A 12,530-nucleotide genomic window follows, 5' to 3' on the forward strand; every position below is an offset into this window, starting at 1 on the left:
GCAGACCTCATATGATACCGGCAAGATTAAAGCAAACCCTACCAAACATCGTCGGGCTGGTAGAAACATCTAGTGTACCTAACAGTGCCGGCCGTTGTGGCCGAGCGCTTCTGGGCGCTTGAGTCCAGAACCGCGCTGCTGCTACGGTCGCAGTTTCGAATCCTGCCTCGGGAATAGATGTGTGTAATGTTCTTGGGTTAGTTAGATTTAAGTAGTTCTAAGCCTCGCACAAGGTGAAGTGGATTTCAGGCTGATAACATTATTATATGCAGACCTCGTATGATACCGGCAAGATTAAAGCAAACCCTACCAAACATCGTCGGGCCGGTAGAAACATCTAGTGTACCTAACAGTGCCGACCGTTGTTGCCGAGCGCTTCTAGGCGCTTGAGTCCAGAACCGCGCTGCTGCTACGGTCGCAGTTTCAAATCCTGCCTTGGGCATGGTTGTGTGTAATGTTCTTGGGTTAGTTAGATTTAAGTAGTTCTAAGTCTCCCACAAGGGAAAGTGGATTTCAGTCTGATAACATTATTATATGCAGACCTCGTATGATACCGGCAAGATTAAAGCAAACCCTACCAAACATCGTCGGGCCGGTAGAAACATCTAGTGTACCTAACAGTGCCGGCCGTTGTGGCCGAGCTCGTCTAGGCGCTTGAGTCCAGAACCGTGCTGCTGCTACGGTCGCAGGTTCGAATCCTGCCTTGGGGATGGATGTGTGTAATGTTCTTGGGTTTGTTGGATTTAAGTAGTTCTAAGTCTCCCACAAGGAGAAGTGGATTTCAGGCTGATAACATTATTATATGCAGACCTCGTATGATACCGGCAAGATTAAAGCAAACCCTACCAAACATCGTCGGGCCGGTAGAAACATCTAGTGTACCTAAGAGTGCCGACCGTTGTGGCCGAGCGCTTCATGCGCTTGAGTCCAGAACCGCACTGCTGCTACGGTCGCAGGTTCAAATCCTGCCTCGGGAATAGATGTGTGTAATGTTCCTGGGTTAGTTAGATTTAAGTAGTTCTAAGTCTCAAACAAGGAGAAGTGGATTTCAGGCTGATAACGTTGTTATACGCAGACCTCGTACGATACCGGCAGGATTAAAGCAAACCCTACCAAACGTCGTCGGGCCGGTAGAAACATCTAGTGTACCTAACAGTGCCGGCCGTTGTGGCCGAGCGCTTCTAGGCGCTTGAGTCCAGAACCGCGCAGCTTCTACGATTCCAGGTTCAAATCCTGCCTCGGGAATAGATGTGTGTAATGTTCTTGGGTTAGTTAGATTAAAGTAGTTCAAAGTCTCCCACAAGGAGAAGTGGATTTAAGGTTGATAACGTTGTTATTCGCAGACTTCATATGATACCGGCAAGATTAAAGCAAACCCTACCAAACATCGTCGGGCCGGTAGAAACATCTAGTGTACCTAACAGTGCCGCCCGTTGTGGCCGAGCGCTTCTGGGCGCTTGAGTCCAGAACCGCGCTGCTGCTACGGTCGCAGGTTCGAATCCTGCCTTGGGCATGGATGTGTGTAATAATCTTGGGTTAGTTAAATTTAAGTAGTTCTAAGTCTCCCACAAGGAGAAGTGGATTTTAGGGTGGTAACATTATTATATGCATACCTCGTATGATACCGGCAAGATTAAAGCAAACCCTACTAAACGTCGTCGGGCCGGTAGAAACATCTAGTGTACCTAACAGTGCCGGCCGTTGTGGCCGAGCGCTTCTAGGCGCTTGAGTCCAGAACTGCGCTGCTGCTACGGTCGCAGGTTCGAATCCTACCTCGGGAATAGATGTGTGTAATGTCCTTGGGTTACTTAGATTTAAGTAGTTCTAAGTCTCCCACAAGGAGAAGTGGATTTCAGGCTGATAACATTATTATATGCAGACCTCGTATGATACCGGCAAGATTAAAGCAAACCCTACCAAACATCGTCGGGCCGGTAGAAACATCTAAACTACCCAACAGTGCTGGCCGTTGTGACCGAGCGCTTCTAGGCGCTTGAGTCCAGAACCGCGCTGCTGCTACGGTCGCAGGTTCGAATCCTTCTTCGGGAATAGATGTGTGTAATGTTCTTGGGTTAGTTAGATTTAAGTAGTTCTAAGTCTCTCACAAGGAGAAGTGGATTTCAGGCTGATAACATTATTATATGCAGACATCGTATGATACCGGCAGGATTAAAGCAAACCCTACCAAACGCGACGGGCCGGTAGAATCATATAGTGTACCTAACAGTGCCGGCCGTTGTGGCCGAGCGCTTCTAGGCGCTTGAGTCCAGAACCGCGCTGCTGCCACTGTCGCAGGTTCAATTCCTGCCTCGGGAATAGATGTGTGTAATGTTTTTGGGTTAATTAGATTTATGTTATTCTAAGTCTCCCACAAGGAGAAGTGGATTTCAGGCTGATAACATTATTATATGCAGACCTCGTATGATACCGGCAAGATTAAAGCAAACCCTACCAAACATCGTCGGGCCGGTAGAAACATCTAGTGTACCTAAAAGTGCCGCCCGTTGTGGCCGAGCGCTTCTAGGCGATTTATTCCAGAACCGCGCTGCTGCTACGGTCGCCGGTTCAAATCCTGCCTCGGAAGTAGATGTGTGTAATGTTCTTGGGTTAGTTAGATTTAAGTAGTTCTAAGTCTCCCACAAGGAGAAGTGGATTTCAGGCTGATAACATTATTATACGCAGACCTCGTATGATACCGTCAAGATTAGAGAAAACCCTACCAAACATCGTCGGGCCGGTAGAAACATCTAGTGTACCTAACAGTGCCGACCGTTGTGGCCGAGCGCTTCTAGGCGCTTGAGTCCAGAACCGCGCTGCTGCTACGGTCGCAGGTTCGAATCCTGCCTTGTTCATGGATGTGTGTAATGATCTTGGGTTAGTTAGATATAAGTAGTTCTAAGTCTCCCACAAGGAGAAGTGGATTTCAGGCTGATAACATTATTATACGCAGACCTCTAATGATACCGGCAAGATTAAAGCAAACCTTACCAAACGTCGTCGGGCCGCTAGAAACATCTAGTGTACCTAACAGTGCCGGCCGTTGTGGCCGAGCGCTTCTAGGCGCTTGAGTCCAGAACCGCGCTGCTGCTACTGTCGCAGGTTCAAATCCTGCCTCGGGAATAGATGTGTGTAATGTCCTTGGGTTAGTTAAATTTAAGTAATTCTAAGTCTCCCACAAGGAGAAGTGGATTTCAGTCTGATAACATTACTATACGCAGACCTCGTATGATACCGGCAAGATTAAAGCAAACCCTACCATAAATCGTCGGGCCGGTAGAAACATCTAGTGTACCTAAAAGTGCCGCCCGTTGTGGCCGAGCGCTTTTGGCGATTGATTCCAGAACCGCGCTGCTGCTACGGTCGCAGGTTCGCATCCTGCCTTGGGCATGGATGTGTGTAATGTTCTTGGGTTAGTTAGATATAAGTATTTCTAAGTCTCCCACAAGGAGAAGTGGATTTCAGGCTGATAACATTATTATACGCAGACCTCGTATGATACCGGCAGGATTAAAGCAAACCCTACCACACATCGTCGGGCCGGTACTAACATCTAGTGTAACTAAAAGTGCCGGCCATTTTGGCCGTGTGCTTCTAGGCGCTTGAGTCCAGAACCGCGCTGCTGCTACGGTCGCAGGTTCAAATCCTGCCTCGGGAATAGATGTGTGTAATGTTCTTGGGTTAGTTAGATTTAAGTAGTTCTAAGTCTCCCACAAGGAGAAGTGGATTTCAGGCTGATAACGTTGTTATACGCAGACCTCGTATGATACCGGAGATTAAAGCAAACCCTACCAAATGTCGTCGGGCTGGTAGAAACATCTAGTGTACCTAACAGTGTCGGACGTTGTGGCCGAGCGGTTCTAGGCGCTTGAGTCCAGAACCGCGCTGCTGCTACTGTCGCAGGTTCAAATCCTGCCTCGGGAATAGATGTGTGTAATGTTCTTGGGTTAGTTAGATTTAAGTAGTTCTATGTCTCCCACAAGGAGAAGTGGATTTCAGGCTGATAAAATTATTATACGCAGACCTCGTATGATACCGGCAAGATTAAAGCAAACCCTACCAAATGTCGTCGGGCCGGTAGAAACATCTAGTGTACCTAACAGTGCCGGCCGTTGTGGCCGAACGCTTCTAGGCGGTTGATTCCAGTACCGCCCTGCTGCTATGGTCGCTGGTTCGAGTCCTGTCTTGGGCAAGGATGTGTGTAATGTTCTTGGGTTAGTTAGATTTAAGTAGTTCTTAGTCTCCCACAAGAAGAAGTGGATTTCAGGCTGATAACATTATTATACGCAGACCTCGTATGGTACCGGCAAGATTAAAGCAAACCCTACCAAACATCGTCGGGCCGGTAGTAACATCTAGTGTACATAAAAGTGCCGCCCGTTGTGGCCGAGCGCTTTTGGCGATTGATTCCAGAACCGCGCTGCTGCTACGGTCGCAGGTTCGCATCATGCCTTGGGCATGGATGTGTGTAATGTTCTTGGGTTAGTTAGATATAAGTAGTTCTAAGTCTCCCACAAGGAGAAGTGGATTTCAGGCTGATAACATTATTATACGCAGACCTCGTATGATACCGGCAGGATTAAAGCAAACCCTACCAAACATCGTCGGGCCGGTAGTAACATCTAGTGTACCTAAAAGTGCCGGCTGTTTTGGCCGAGCGCTTCTAGGCGCTTGAGTCCAGAACCGAGCTGCTGCTACGGTCGCAGGTTCAAATCCTGCCTCGGGAATAGATGTGTGTAATGTTCTTGGGTTAGTTAGATTTAAGTAGTTCTAAGTCTCCCACAAGTAGAAGTGGATTTCAGGCTGATAACATTATTATACGCAGACCTCGTATGATACCGGCCAGATTAAAGCAAACCCTACCAAATGTCGTCGGGCCGGTAGAAACATCTAGTGTACCTAACAGTGCCGGCCGTTGTGGCCGAGCGTTTCTAAACGATTGTTTCCAGAACCGCGCTGCTGCTACGGTCGCAGGTTCAAATCCTGGCTCGGGAATAGATGTGTGTAATGTTCTTGGGTTAGTTAGATTTAAGTAGTTCTAAGACTCCCACAAGGAGAAGTGGATTTCAGGCTGATATCATTATTATACAGAGACCTCGTATGATACCGCCAAGATTAAAGCAAACCCTACCAAACATCGTCGGGCCGGTAGAAACATCTAGTGTACCTAACAGTGCCAGCGGTTGTGGCCGAGCGCTTCTAGGCGCTTGAGTCCAGAACCGCGCTGCTGCTACGGTCGCAGGTTCGAATCCTGTCTGGGGCATGGATGTGTGTAATGTTCTTGGGTTAGTTAGATTTAAGTAGTTCTAAGTCTCCCACAAGGAGAAGTGGATTTCAGGCTGATAACGTTGTTATACGCAGACCTCGTATGATACCGGCAAGATTAAAGCAAACCCTACCAAATGTCGTCGGGCCGGTAGAAACATCTAGTGTACCTAACAGTGCCGGACGTTGTGGCCGAGCGGTTCTAGGCGCTTGAGTCCAGAACCGCGCTGCTGCTACTGTCGCAGGTTCAAATCCTGCCTCGGGAATAGATGTGTGTAATGTTCTTGGGTTAGTTAGATTTAAGTAGTTCTATGTCTCCCACAAGGAGAAGTGGATTTCAGGCTGATAACATTATTATACGCAGACCTCGTATGATACCGGCAAGATTAAAGCAAACCCTACCAAATGTCGTCGGGCCGGTAGAAACATCTAGTGTACCTAACAGTGCCGGCCGTTGTGGCCGAACGCTTCTAGGCGGTTGATTCCAGTACCGCCCTGCTGCTATGGTCGCTGGTTCGAGTCCTGTCTTGGGCAAGGATGTGTGTAATGTTCTTGGGTTAGTTAGATTTAAGTAGTTCTTAGTCTCCCACAAGAAGAAGTGGATTTCAGGCTGATAACATTATTATACGCAGACCTCGTATGATACCGGCAAGATTAAAGCAAACCCTACCAAACATCGTCGGGCCGGTAGAAACATCTAGTGTACCTAACAGTGCCGGCGGTTGTGGCCGAGCGCTTCTAGGCGCTTGAGTCCAGAACCGCGCTGCTGCTACGGTCGCAGGTTCGAATCCTGTCTGGGGCATGGAAGTGTGTAATGTTCTTGGGTTAGTTAGATTTAACTAGTTCTAAGTCTCCCACAAGGAGAAGTGGATTTCAGGCTGATAACGTTATTATACGCAGACCTCGTATGATACCGGCAAGATTAAAGCAAAACCTACCAAACATCGTCGCGCCGGTAGAAACATCTAGTGTACCTAAAAGTGCCGGCCGTTGTGGCCGAGCGCTTCTAGGCGCTTGAGTCCGGAACCACGCTGCTGCTACTGTCGCAGGTTCAAATCCTGCCTCGGGAATAGATGTGTGTAATGTTCTTGGGTTAGTTAGATTTAAGTAGTTCTAAGTCTCCCACAAGGAGAAGTGGATTTCAGGCTGATATTATTATTATACGCAGACCTCGTATGATACCGCCAAGATTAAAGAAAACATTACCAAACATCGTCGGGCCGGTAGAAACATCTAGTGTACCTAAAAGTGCCGCCCGTTGTGGCCGAGCGCTTCTAGGCGATTGATTCCAGAACCGCGCTGCTGCTACGGTCGCAGGTTCAAATCCTTCCTCGGAAATAGATGTGTGTAATGTTCTCGGGTTAGTTAGATTAAAGTAGTTCTAAGTCTCCCACAAGGAGAAGTGGATTTCAGGCTGATAACATTATGATACGCAGACCTCGTATGATACCGGCAAGATTAAAGCAAACCCTATCAAACATCGTCGGGCCGGTAGAAACATCTAGTGTACCTAACAGTGCCGGCCGTTGTGGCCGAGCGTTTCTAGGCGATTGATTCCAGAACCGCGCTGCTGCTACGGTCGCAGGTTCAAATCCTGCCTCGGGAATAGATGTGTGTAATGTGCTTGGGTTAGTTAGATTTAAGTAGTTCTAAGTCTCCCACAAGGAGAAGTGTATTTCAGGCTGATATCATTATTATACGAAGACCTCGTATGATACCGCCAAGATTAAAGCAAACCCTACCAAACATCGTAGGGCCGGTAGAAACATCTAGTGTACCTAACAGTGCCGGCGGTTGTGGTTGAGCGCTTCTAAGCGCTTGTGTCCAGAACCGCGCTGCTGCTACGGTCGCAGGTTCGAATCCTGTCTGGGGCATGGATGTGTGTAATGTTCTTGGGTTAGTTAGATTTAAGTAGTTCTAAGTCTCCCACAAGGAGAAGTGGATTTCAGGCTGATAACATTACACTCCTGAAAATGTAAAAAAGAACACATTGACACCGGTGTGTCAGACCCACCATACTTGCTCCGGACACTGCGAGATGCCTGTACAAGCAATGATCACACGCACGGCACAGCGGACACACCAGGAACCGCGGTGTTGGCCGTCGAATGGCGCTAGCTGCGCAGCATTTGTGCACCGCCGCCGTCAGTGTCAGCCAGTATGCCGTGGAATACGGAGCTCCATCGCAGTCTTTAACACTGGTAGCATGCCGCGACAGCGTGGACGTCAACCGTATGTGCAGCTGACAGACTTTGAGCGAGGGCGTATAGTGGGCATGCGGGAGGCTGGGTGGACGTACCGCCGAATTGCTCAACACGTGGGGCGTGAGGTCTCCACAGTACATCGATGTTGTCGCCAGTGGTCGGCGGAAGGTGCACTTGCCCGTCGACCTTGGACCGGACCGCAGCGACGCACGGATGCCCGCCAAGACCGTAGGATCCTACGCAGTGCCGTAGGGGACCGCACCGCCACTTCCCAGCAAATTAGGGACACTGTTGCTCCTGGGGTATCGGCGAGGACCATTCGCAACCGTCTCCATGAAGCTGGGCTACGGTCCCGCACAGCGTTAGGCCGTCTTAAGCTCACGCCCCAAAATCGAGCAGCCCGCCTCCAGTGGTGTCGCGACAGGCGTGAATGGAGGGACGAATGGAGACGTGTCGTCTTCAGCGATGAGAGTCGCTTCTGCCTTGGTGCCAAAGATGGTCGTATGCGGGTTTGGCGCGTTGCAGGTTAGCACCACAATCAGGACTGCATACGACCGAGGCACACAGGGCCAACACCCGGCATCATGGTGTGGGGAGCGATCCCCTACACCGGCCGTACACCTCTGGTGATCGTCGAGGGGACACTGAATAGTGCTCGGTACATCCAAACCGTCATCGAACCCATCGTTCTACCATTCCTACACCGGCAGGGGAACTTGCTGTCCCAACAGGACAACGCTCGTCCGCATGTATCCCGTGCCACCCAACGTGCTCTAGAAGGTGTAAGTCAACTACCCTAGCCAGCAAGATCTCCGGATCTGTCCCCCATTGAGCATGTTTGGGACTGGATGAAGCGTCGTCTCACGCGGTCTGCACGTCCAGCACGAACGCTGGTCCAACTGAGGCGCCAGGTGGAAATGGCATGGCAAGCCGTTCCACAGGACTACATCCAGCATCTCTACGATCGTCTCCATGGGAGAATAGCAGCCTGCATTGCTGCGAAAGGTGTATATACACTGTACTAGTGCCGACACTGTGCATGCTCTGTTGCCTGCGTCTATGTGCCTGTGGTTCTGTCAGTGTGATCATGTGATGCATCTGACCCCAGGAATGTGTCAATAAAGTTTCCCCTTCCTGGGACAATGAATTCACGGTGTTCTTATTTCAATTTCCAGGAGTGTATTATACGCAGACCTCTAATGATACCGGCAAGATTAAACCAAACCCTACCAAACGTCGTCGGGCCGGTAGAAACATCTAGTGTACCTAACAGTGCCGGCCGTTGTGGCCGAGCGCTTCTAGGCGATTGATTCCAGAACCGCGCTGCTGCTATGGTCGCAGGTTCAAATCCTGCCTTGGGCAAGGATGTGGGTAATGTTCTAGGGTTAGTTAGATTTAAGTAGTTCTTAGTCTCCCACAAGAAGAAGTGGATTTCAGGCTGATAACATTATTATATGCAGACCTCGTATGATACCGGCAAGATGAAAGCAAACCCAACCAAACATCGTCGGGCCGGTAGTAACATCTAGTGTATCTAACAGTGCCGGCCGTTGTGGCCGAGCGTTTCTAGGCGATTGATTCCAGAACCGAGCTGCTGCTACGGTCGCAGGTTCAAATCCTGTCTCGGGAATAGATGTGTGTAATGTTCTTGGGTTAGTTAGATTTAAGTAGTTCTAAGTCTCCCACAAGGAGAAGTGGATTTCAGGCTGATAACATTATTATACGAAGACCTCGTATGATACCAGCAAGATTAAAGCAAACCCTACCAAACATCATCGGGCCGGTAGAAACGCTAGTGTACCTAACAGTGCCGGCGGTTGTGGCCGAGCGCTTCTAGGCGCTTGAGTCGAGAACCGCACTGCTGCTACAGTCGCAGGTTCGAATCCTGCCTGGGGCATGGATGTGTGTAATGTTCTTGGGTTAGTTACATTTAAGTAGCTCTAAGTCTCCCACAAGGAGAAGTGGATTTCAGGCTGATAACGTTGTTATACGCAGACCTCGTATGATACTGGCAAGATTAAAGCAAACCCTACCAAACATCGTCGGGCCGGTAGAAACATCTAGTGTACCTAACAGTGCCGGCCGTTGTGGCCGAGCGCTTCTAGGCGCTTGAGTCCAGAACCGCGCTGCTGCTACGGTCGCAGGTTCAAATCCTGTCTCGGGAATAGATGTGTGTAATGTTCTTGGGTTTGTTAGATTTAAGTAGTTCTACGTCTCGCACAAGGAGAAGTGGATTTCAGGCTGATAACATTATTATACGAAGACCTCGTATGATACCGGCAAGATTAAAGCAAACCCTACCAAACATCGTCGAGCCGGTAGAAACATCTAGTGTACCTAACAGTGCCGGCGGTTGTGGCCGAGCGCTTCTAGGCGCTTGAGACCAGAACCGCGCTGCTGCTACTGACGCAGGTTCAAATCCTGCCTCGGGAATAGATGTGTGTAATGTTCTTGGGTTAGTTAGATTTAAGTAGTTCTAAGTCTCCCACAAGGAGAAGTGGATTTCAGGCTGATAACATTATTATACGCAGACCTCGTATGATACCGGCAAGATTAAAGCAAACCCTACCAAACATCGTCGGGCCGGTAGAAACATCTAGTGTACCTAACAGTGCCGGCCGTTGTGGCCGAGCGCTTCTAGGCGCTTGCGTCCAGAACCGAGCTGCTGCTACGGTCGCAGGTTCGCATCCTGCCTTGGGCATGGATGTGTGTAATGTTCTTGGGTTAGTTAGATATAAGTAGTTCTAAGTGTCCCACAAGGAGAAGTGGATTTCAGGCTGATAACATTATTATACACATACCTCGTATGATACCGGCAAGATTAAAGCAAACCCCACCAAACATCGTCGGGCCGGTAGAAACATCTAGTGTACCTAACAGTGCCGGCCGTTGTGGCCGAGCGCTTCTAGGCGCTTGAGTCCAGAACCGCACTGCTGCTACTGTCGCAGCTTCAAATCCTGCCTCGGGAATAGATGTGTGTAATGTTCTTGCTTTAGTTAGATTTAAGTAGTTCTAAGTCTCCCACAAGGAGAAGTGGATTTCAGGCTGATAACGTTGTTATACGCAGACCACGTACGATACCGGCAAGATTAAAGCAAACCCTACCAAACATCTTCGGGCCTGTAGAAACATCTAGTGTACCTAACAGTGCCGGACGTTGCGTCCGAGCGCTTCTAGGCGGTTGAGTCCAGAACCGCGCTGCTGCTACGGTCGCAGGTTCGAATCCTGCCTTGGGCATGGATGTGTGTAATGTTCTTGGGTTAGTTAGATTTAAGTAGTTCTAAGTCTCCCACAAGGAGAAGTGGATTTCAGGCTGATAACGTTGTTATACGCAGACCTCGTATGATACTGGCAAGATTAAAGCAAACCCTACCAAAGATCGTCGGGCCGGTAGAAACATCTAGTTTACCTAACAGTGCCGGCCGTTGTGGCCGAGCGCTTCTAGGCGCTTGAGTCCAGAACCGCGCTGCTGCTACGGTCGCAGGTTCGCATCCTAACTTGGGCATGGATGTGTGTAATGTTCTTGGGTTAGTTAGATATAAGTAGTTCTAAGTCTCCCACAAGGAGAAGTGGATTTCAGGCTGATAACATTATTATACGCAGACCTTTAATGATACAGGCAAGATTAAAGCAAACCCTACCAAACATCGTCGGGCCTGTAGAAACATCTAGTGTACCTAACAGTGCCGGCCGTTGTGGCCGAGCGTTTCTAGGCGATTGATTCCAGAACCGCGCTGCTGCTACGGTCGCCGGTTCGAATCCTGCCTTGGGCAAGGATGTGTGTAATGTTCTTGGGTTAGTTAGATTTAAGTAGTTCTTAGTCTCCCACAAGGAGAAGTGGATATAAGGCTGATAACATTATTATACGCAGACCTCGTATGATACCGGCAAGATTAAAGCAAACCCTACAGAACATCTTCGGGCCTGTAGAAACATCTAGTGTACCTAACAGTGCCGGCCGTTGGGGCCGAGCGCTTCTAGGCGCTTGAGTCCAGAACCGCGCTGCTGCTACGGTTGCAGTTTCGAATCCTGCCTTGGGCATGGATGTGTGTAATGTTCTTGGGTTAGTTAGATTTAAGTAGTTCTAAGTCTCCCACAAGGAGAAGTGGATTTCAGGCTGATAATATAGTTATACGCAGACCTCGTATGATACCGGCAAGATTAAAGCAAACCCTACCAAACATCGTCGGGCCGGTAGAAACATCTAGTGTACCTAACAGTGCCGGCCGTTGTGGCCGAGCGCTTCTAGGTGCTTGAGTCCAGAACCGCACTGCTGCTACGGTCGCAGATTCGAAACCTGCCTCGGGAATAGATGTGTGTAATGTTCTTGGGTTAGTTAGATTTAAGTAGTTCTAAGTCTCCCACAAGGAGAAGTGGATTTCAGGCTGATAACGTTGTTATACGAAGACCACGTACGATACCGGCAAGATTAAAGCAAACCCTACCAAACATCTTCGGGCCGGTAGAAACATCTAGTGTACCTAACAGTGCCGGACGTTGGGGCCGAGCGCTTCTAGGCGCTTCAGTCCAGAACCGCGCTGCTGCTACGGTCGCAGGTTCGAATCCTGCCTTGGGCATGGATGTGTGTAATGTTCTTGGGTTAGTTAGATTTAAGTAGTTCTAAGTCTCCCACAAGGAGAAGTGGATTTCAGGCTGATAACGTTGTTATACGCAGACCTCGTATGATACCGGCAAGATTAAAGCAAACCCTACCAAACATCGTCGGGCCGGTAGAAACATCTAGTGTACCTAAAAGTGCCGGCCGTTTTGGCCGAGCGCTTCTAGGCGCTTGAGTCCAGAACCGCACTGCTGCTACGGTCGCAGGTTCAAATCCTGCCTCGGGAATAGATGTGTGCAATGTTCTTGGGTTAGTTAGATTTAAGTAGTTCTAAGTCTCCCACAAGGAGAAGTGGATTTCAGGCTGATAACATTATTATATGCAGACGTCGTATGATACCAGCAAGATTAAAGCAAACCCCACCAAACATCGTCGGGCCGGTAGAAACATCTAGTGTACCTAACAGTGCCGGCCGTTGTGGCCGAGCGCTTCTAGGCGCTTGAGTC

This window comes from Schistocerca gregaria, chromosome 8 (genome assembly GCF_023897955.1).
Source record: "Schistocerca gregaria isolate iqSchGreg1 chromosome 8, iqSchGreg1.2, whole genome shotgun sequence".
In the NCBI taxonomy this organism is placed as follows: Eukaryota; Metazoa; Arthropoda; class Insecta; order Orthoptera; family Acrididae; genus Schistocerca; species Schistocerca gregaria.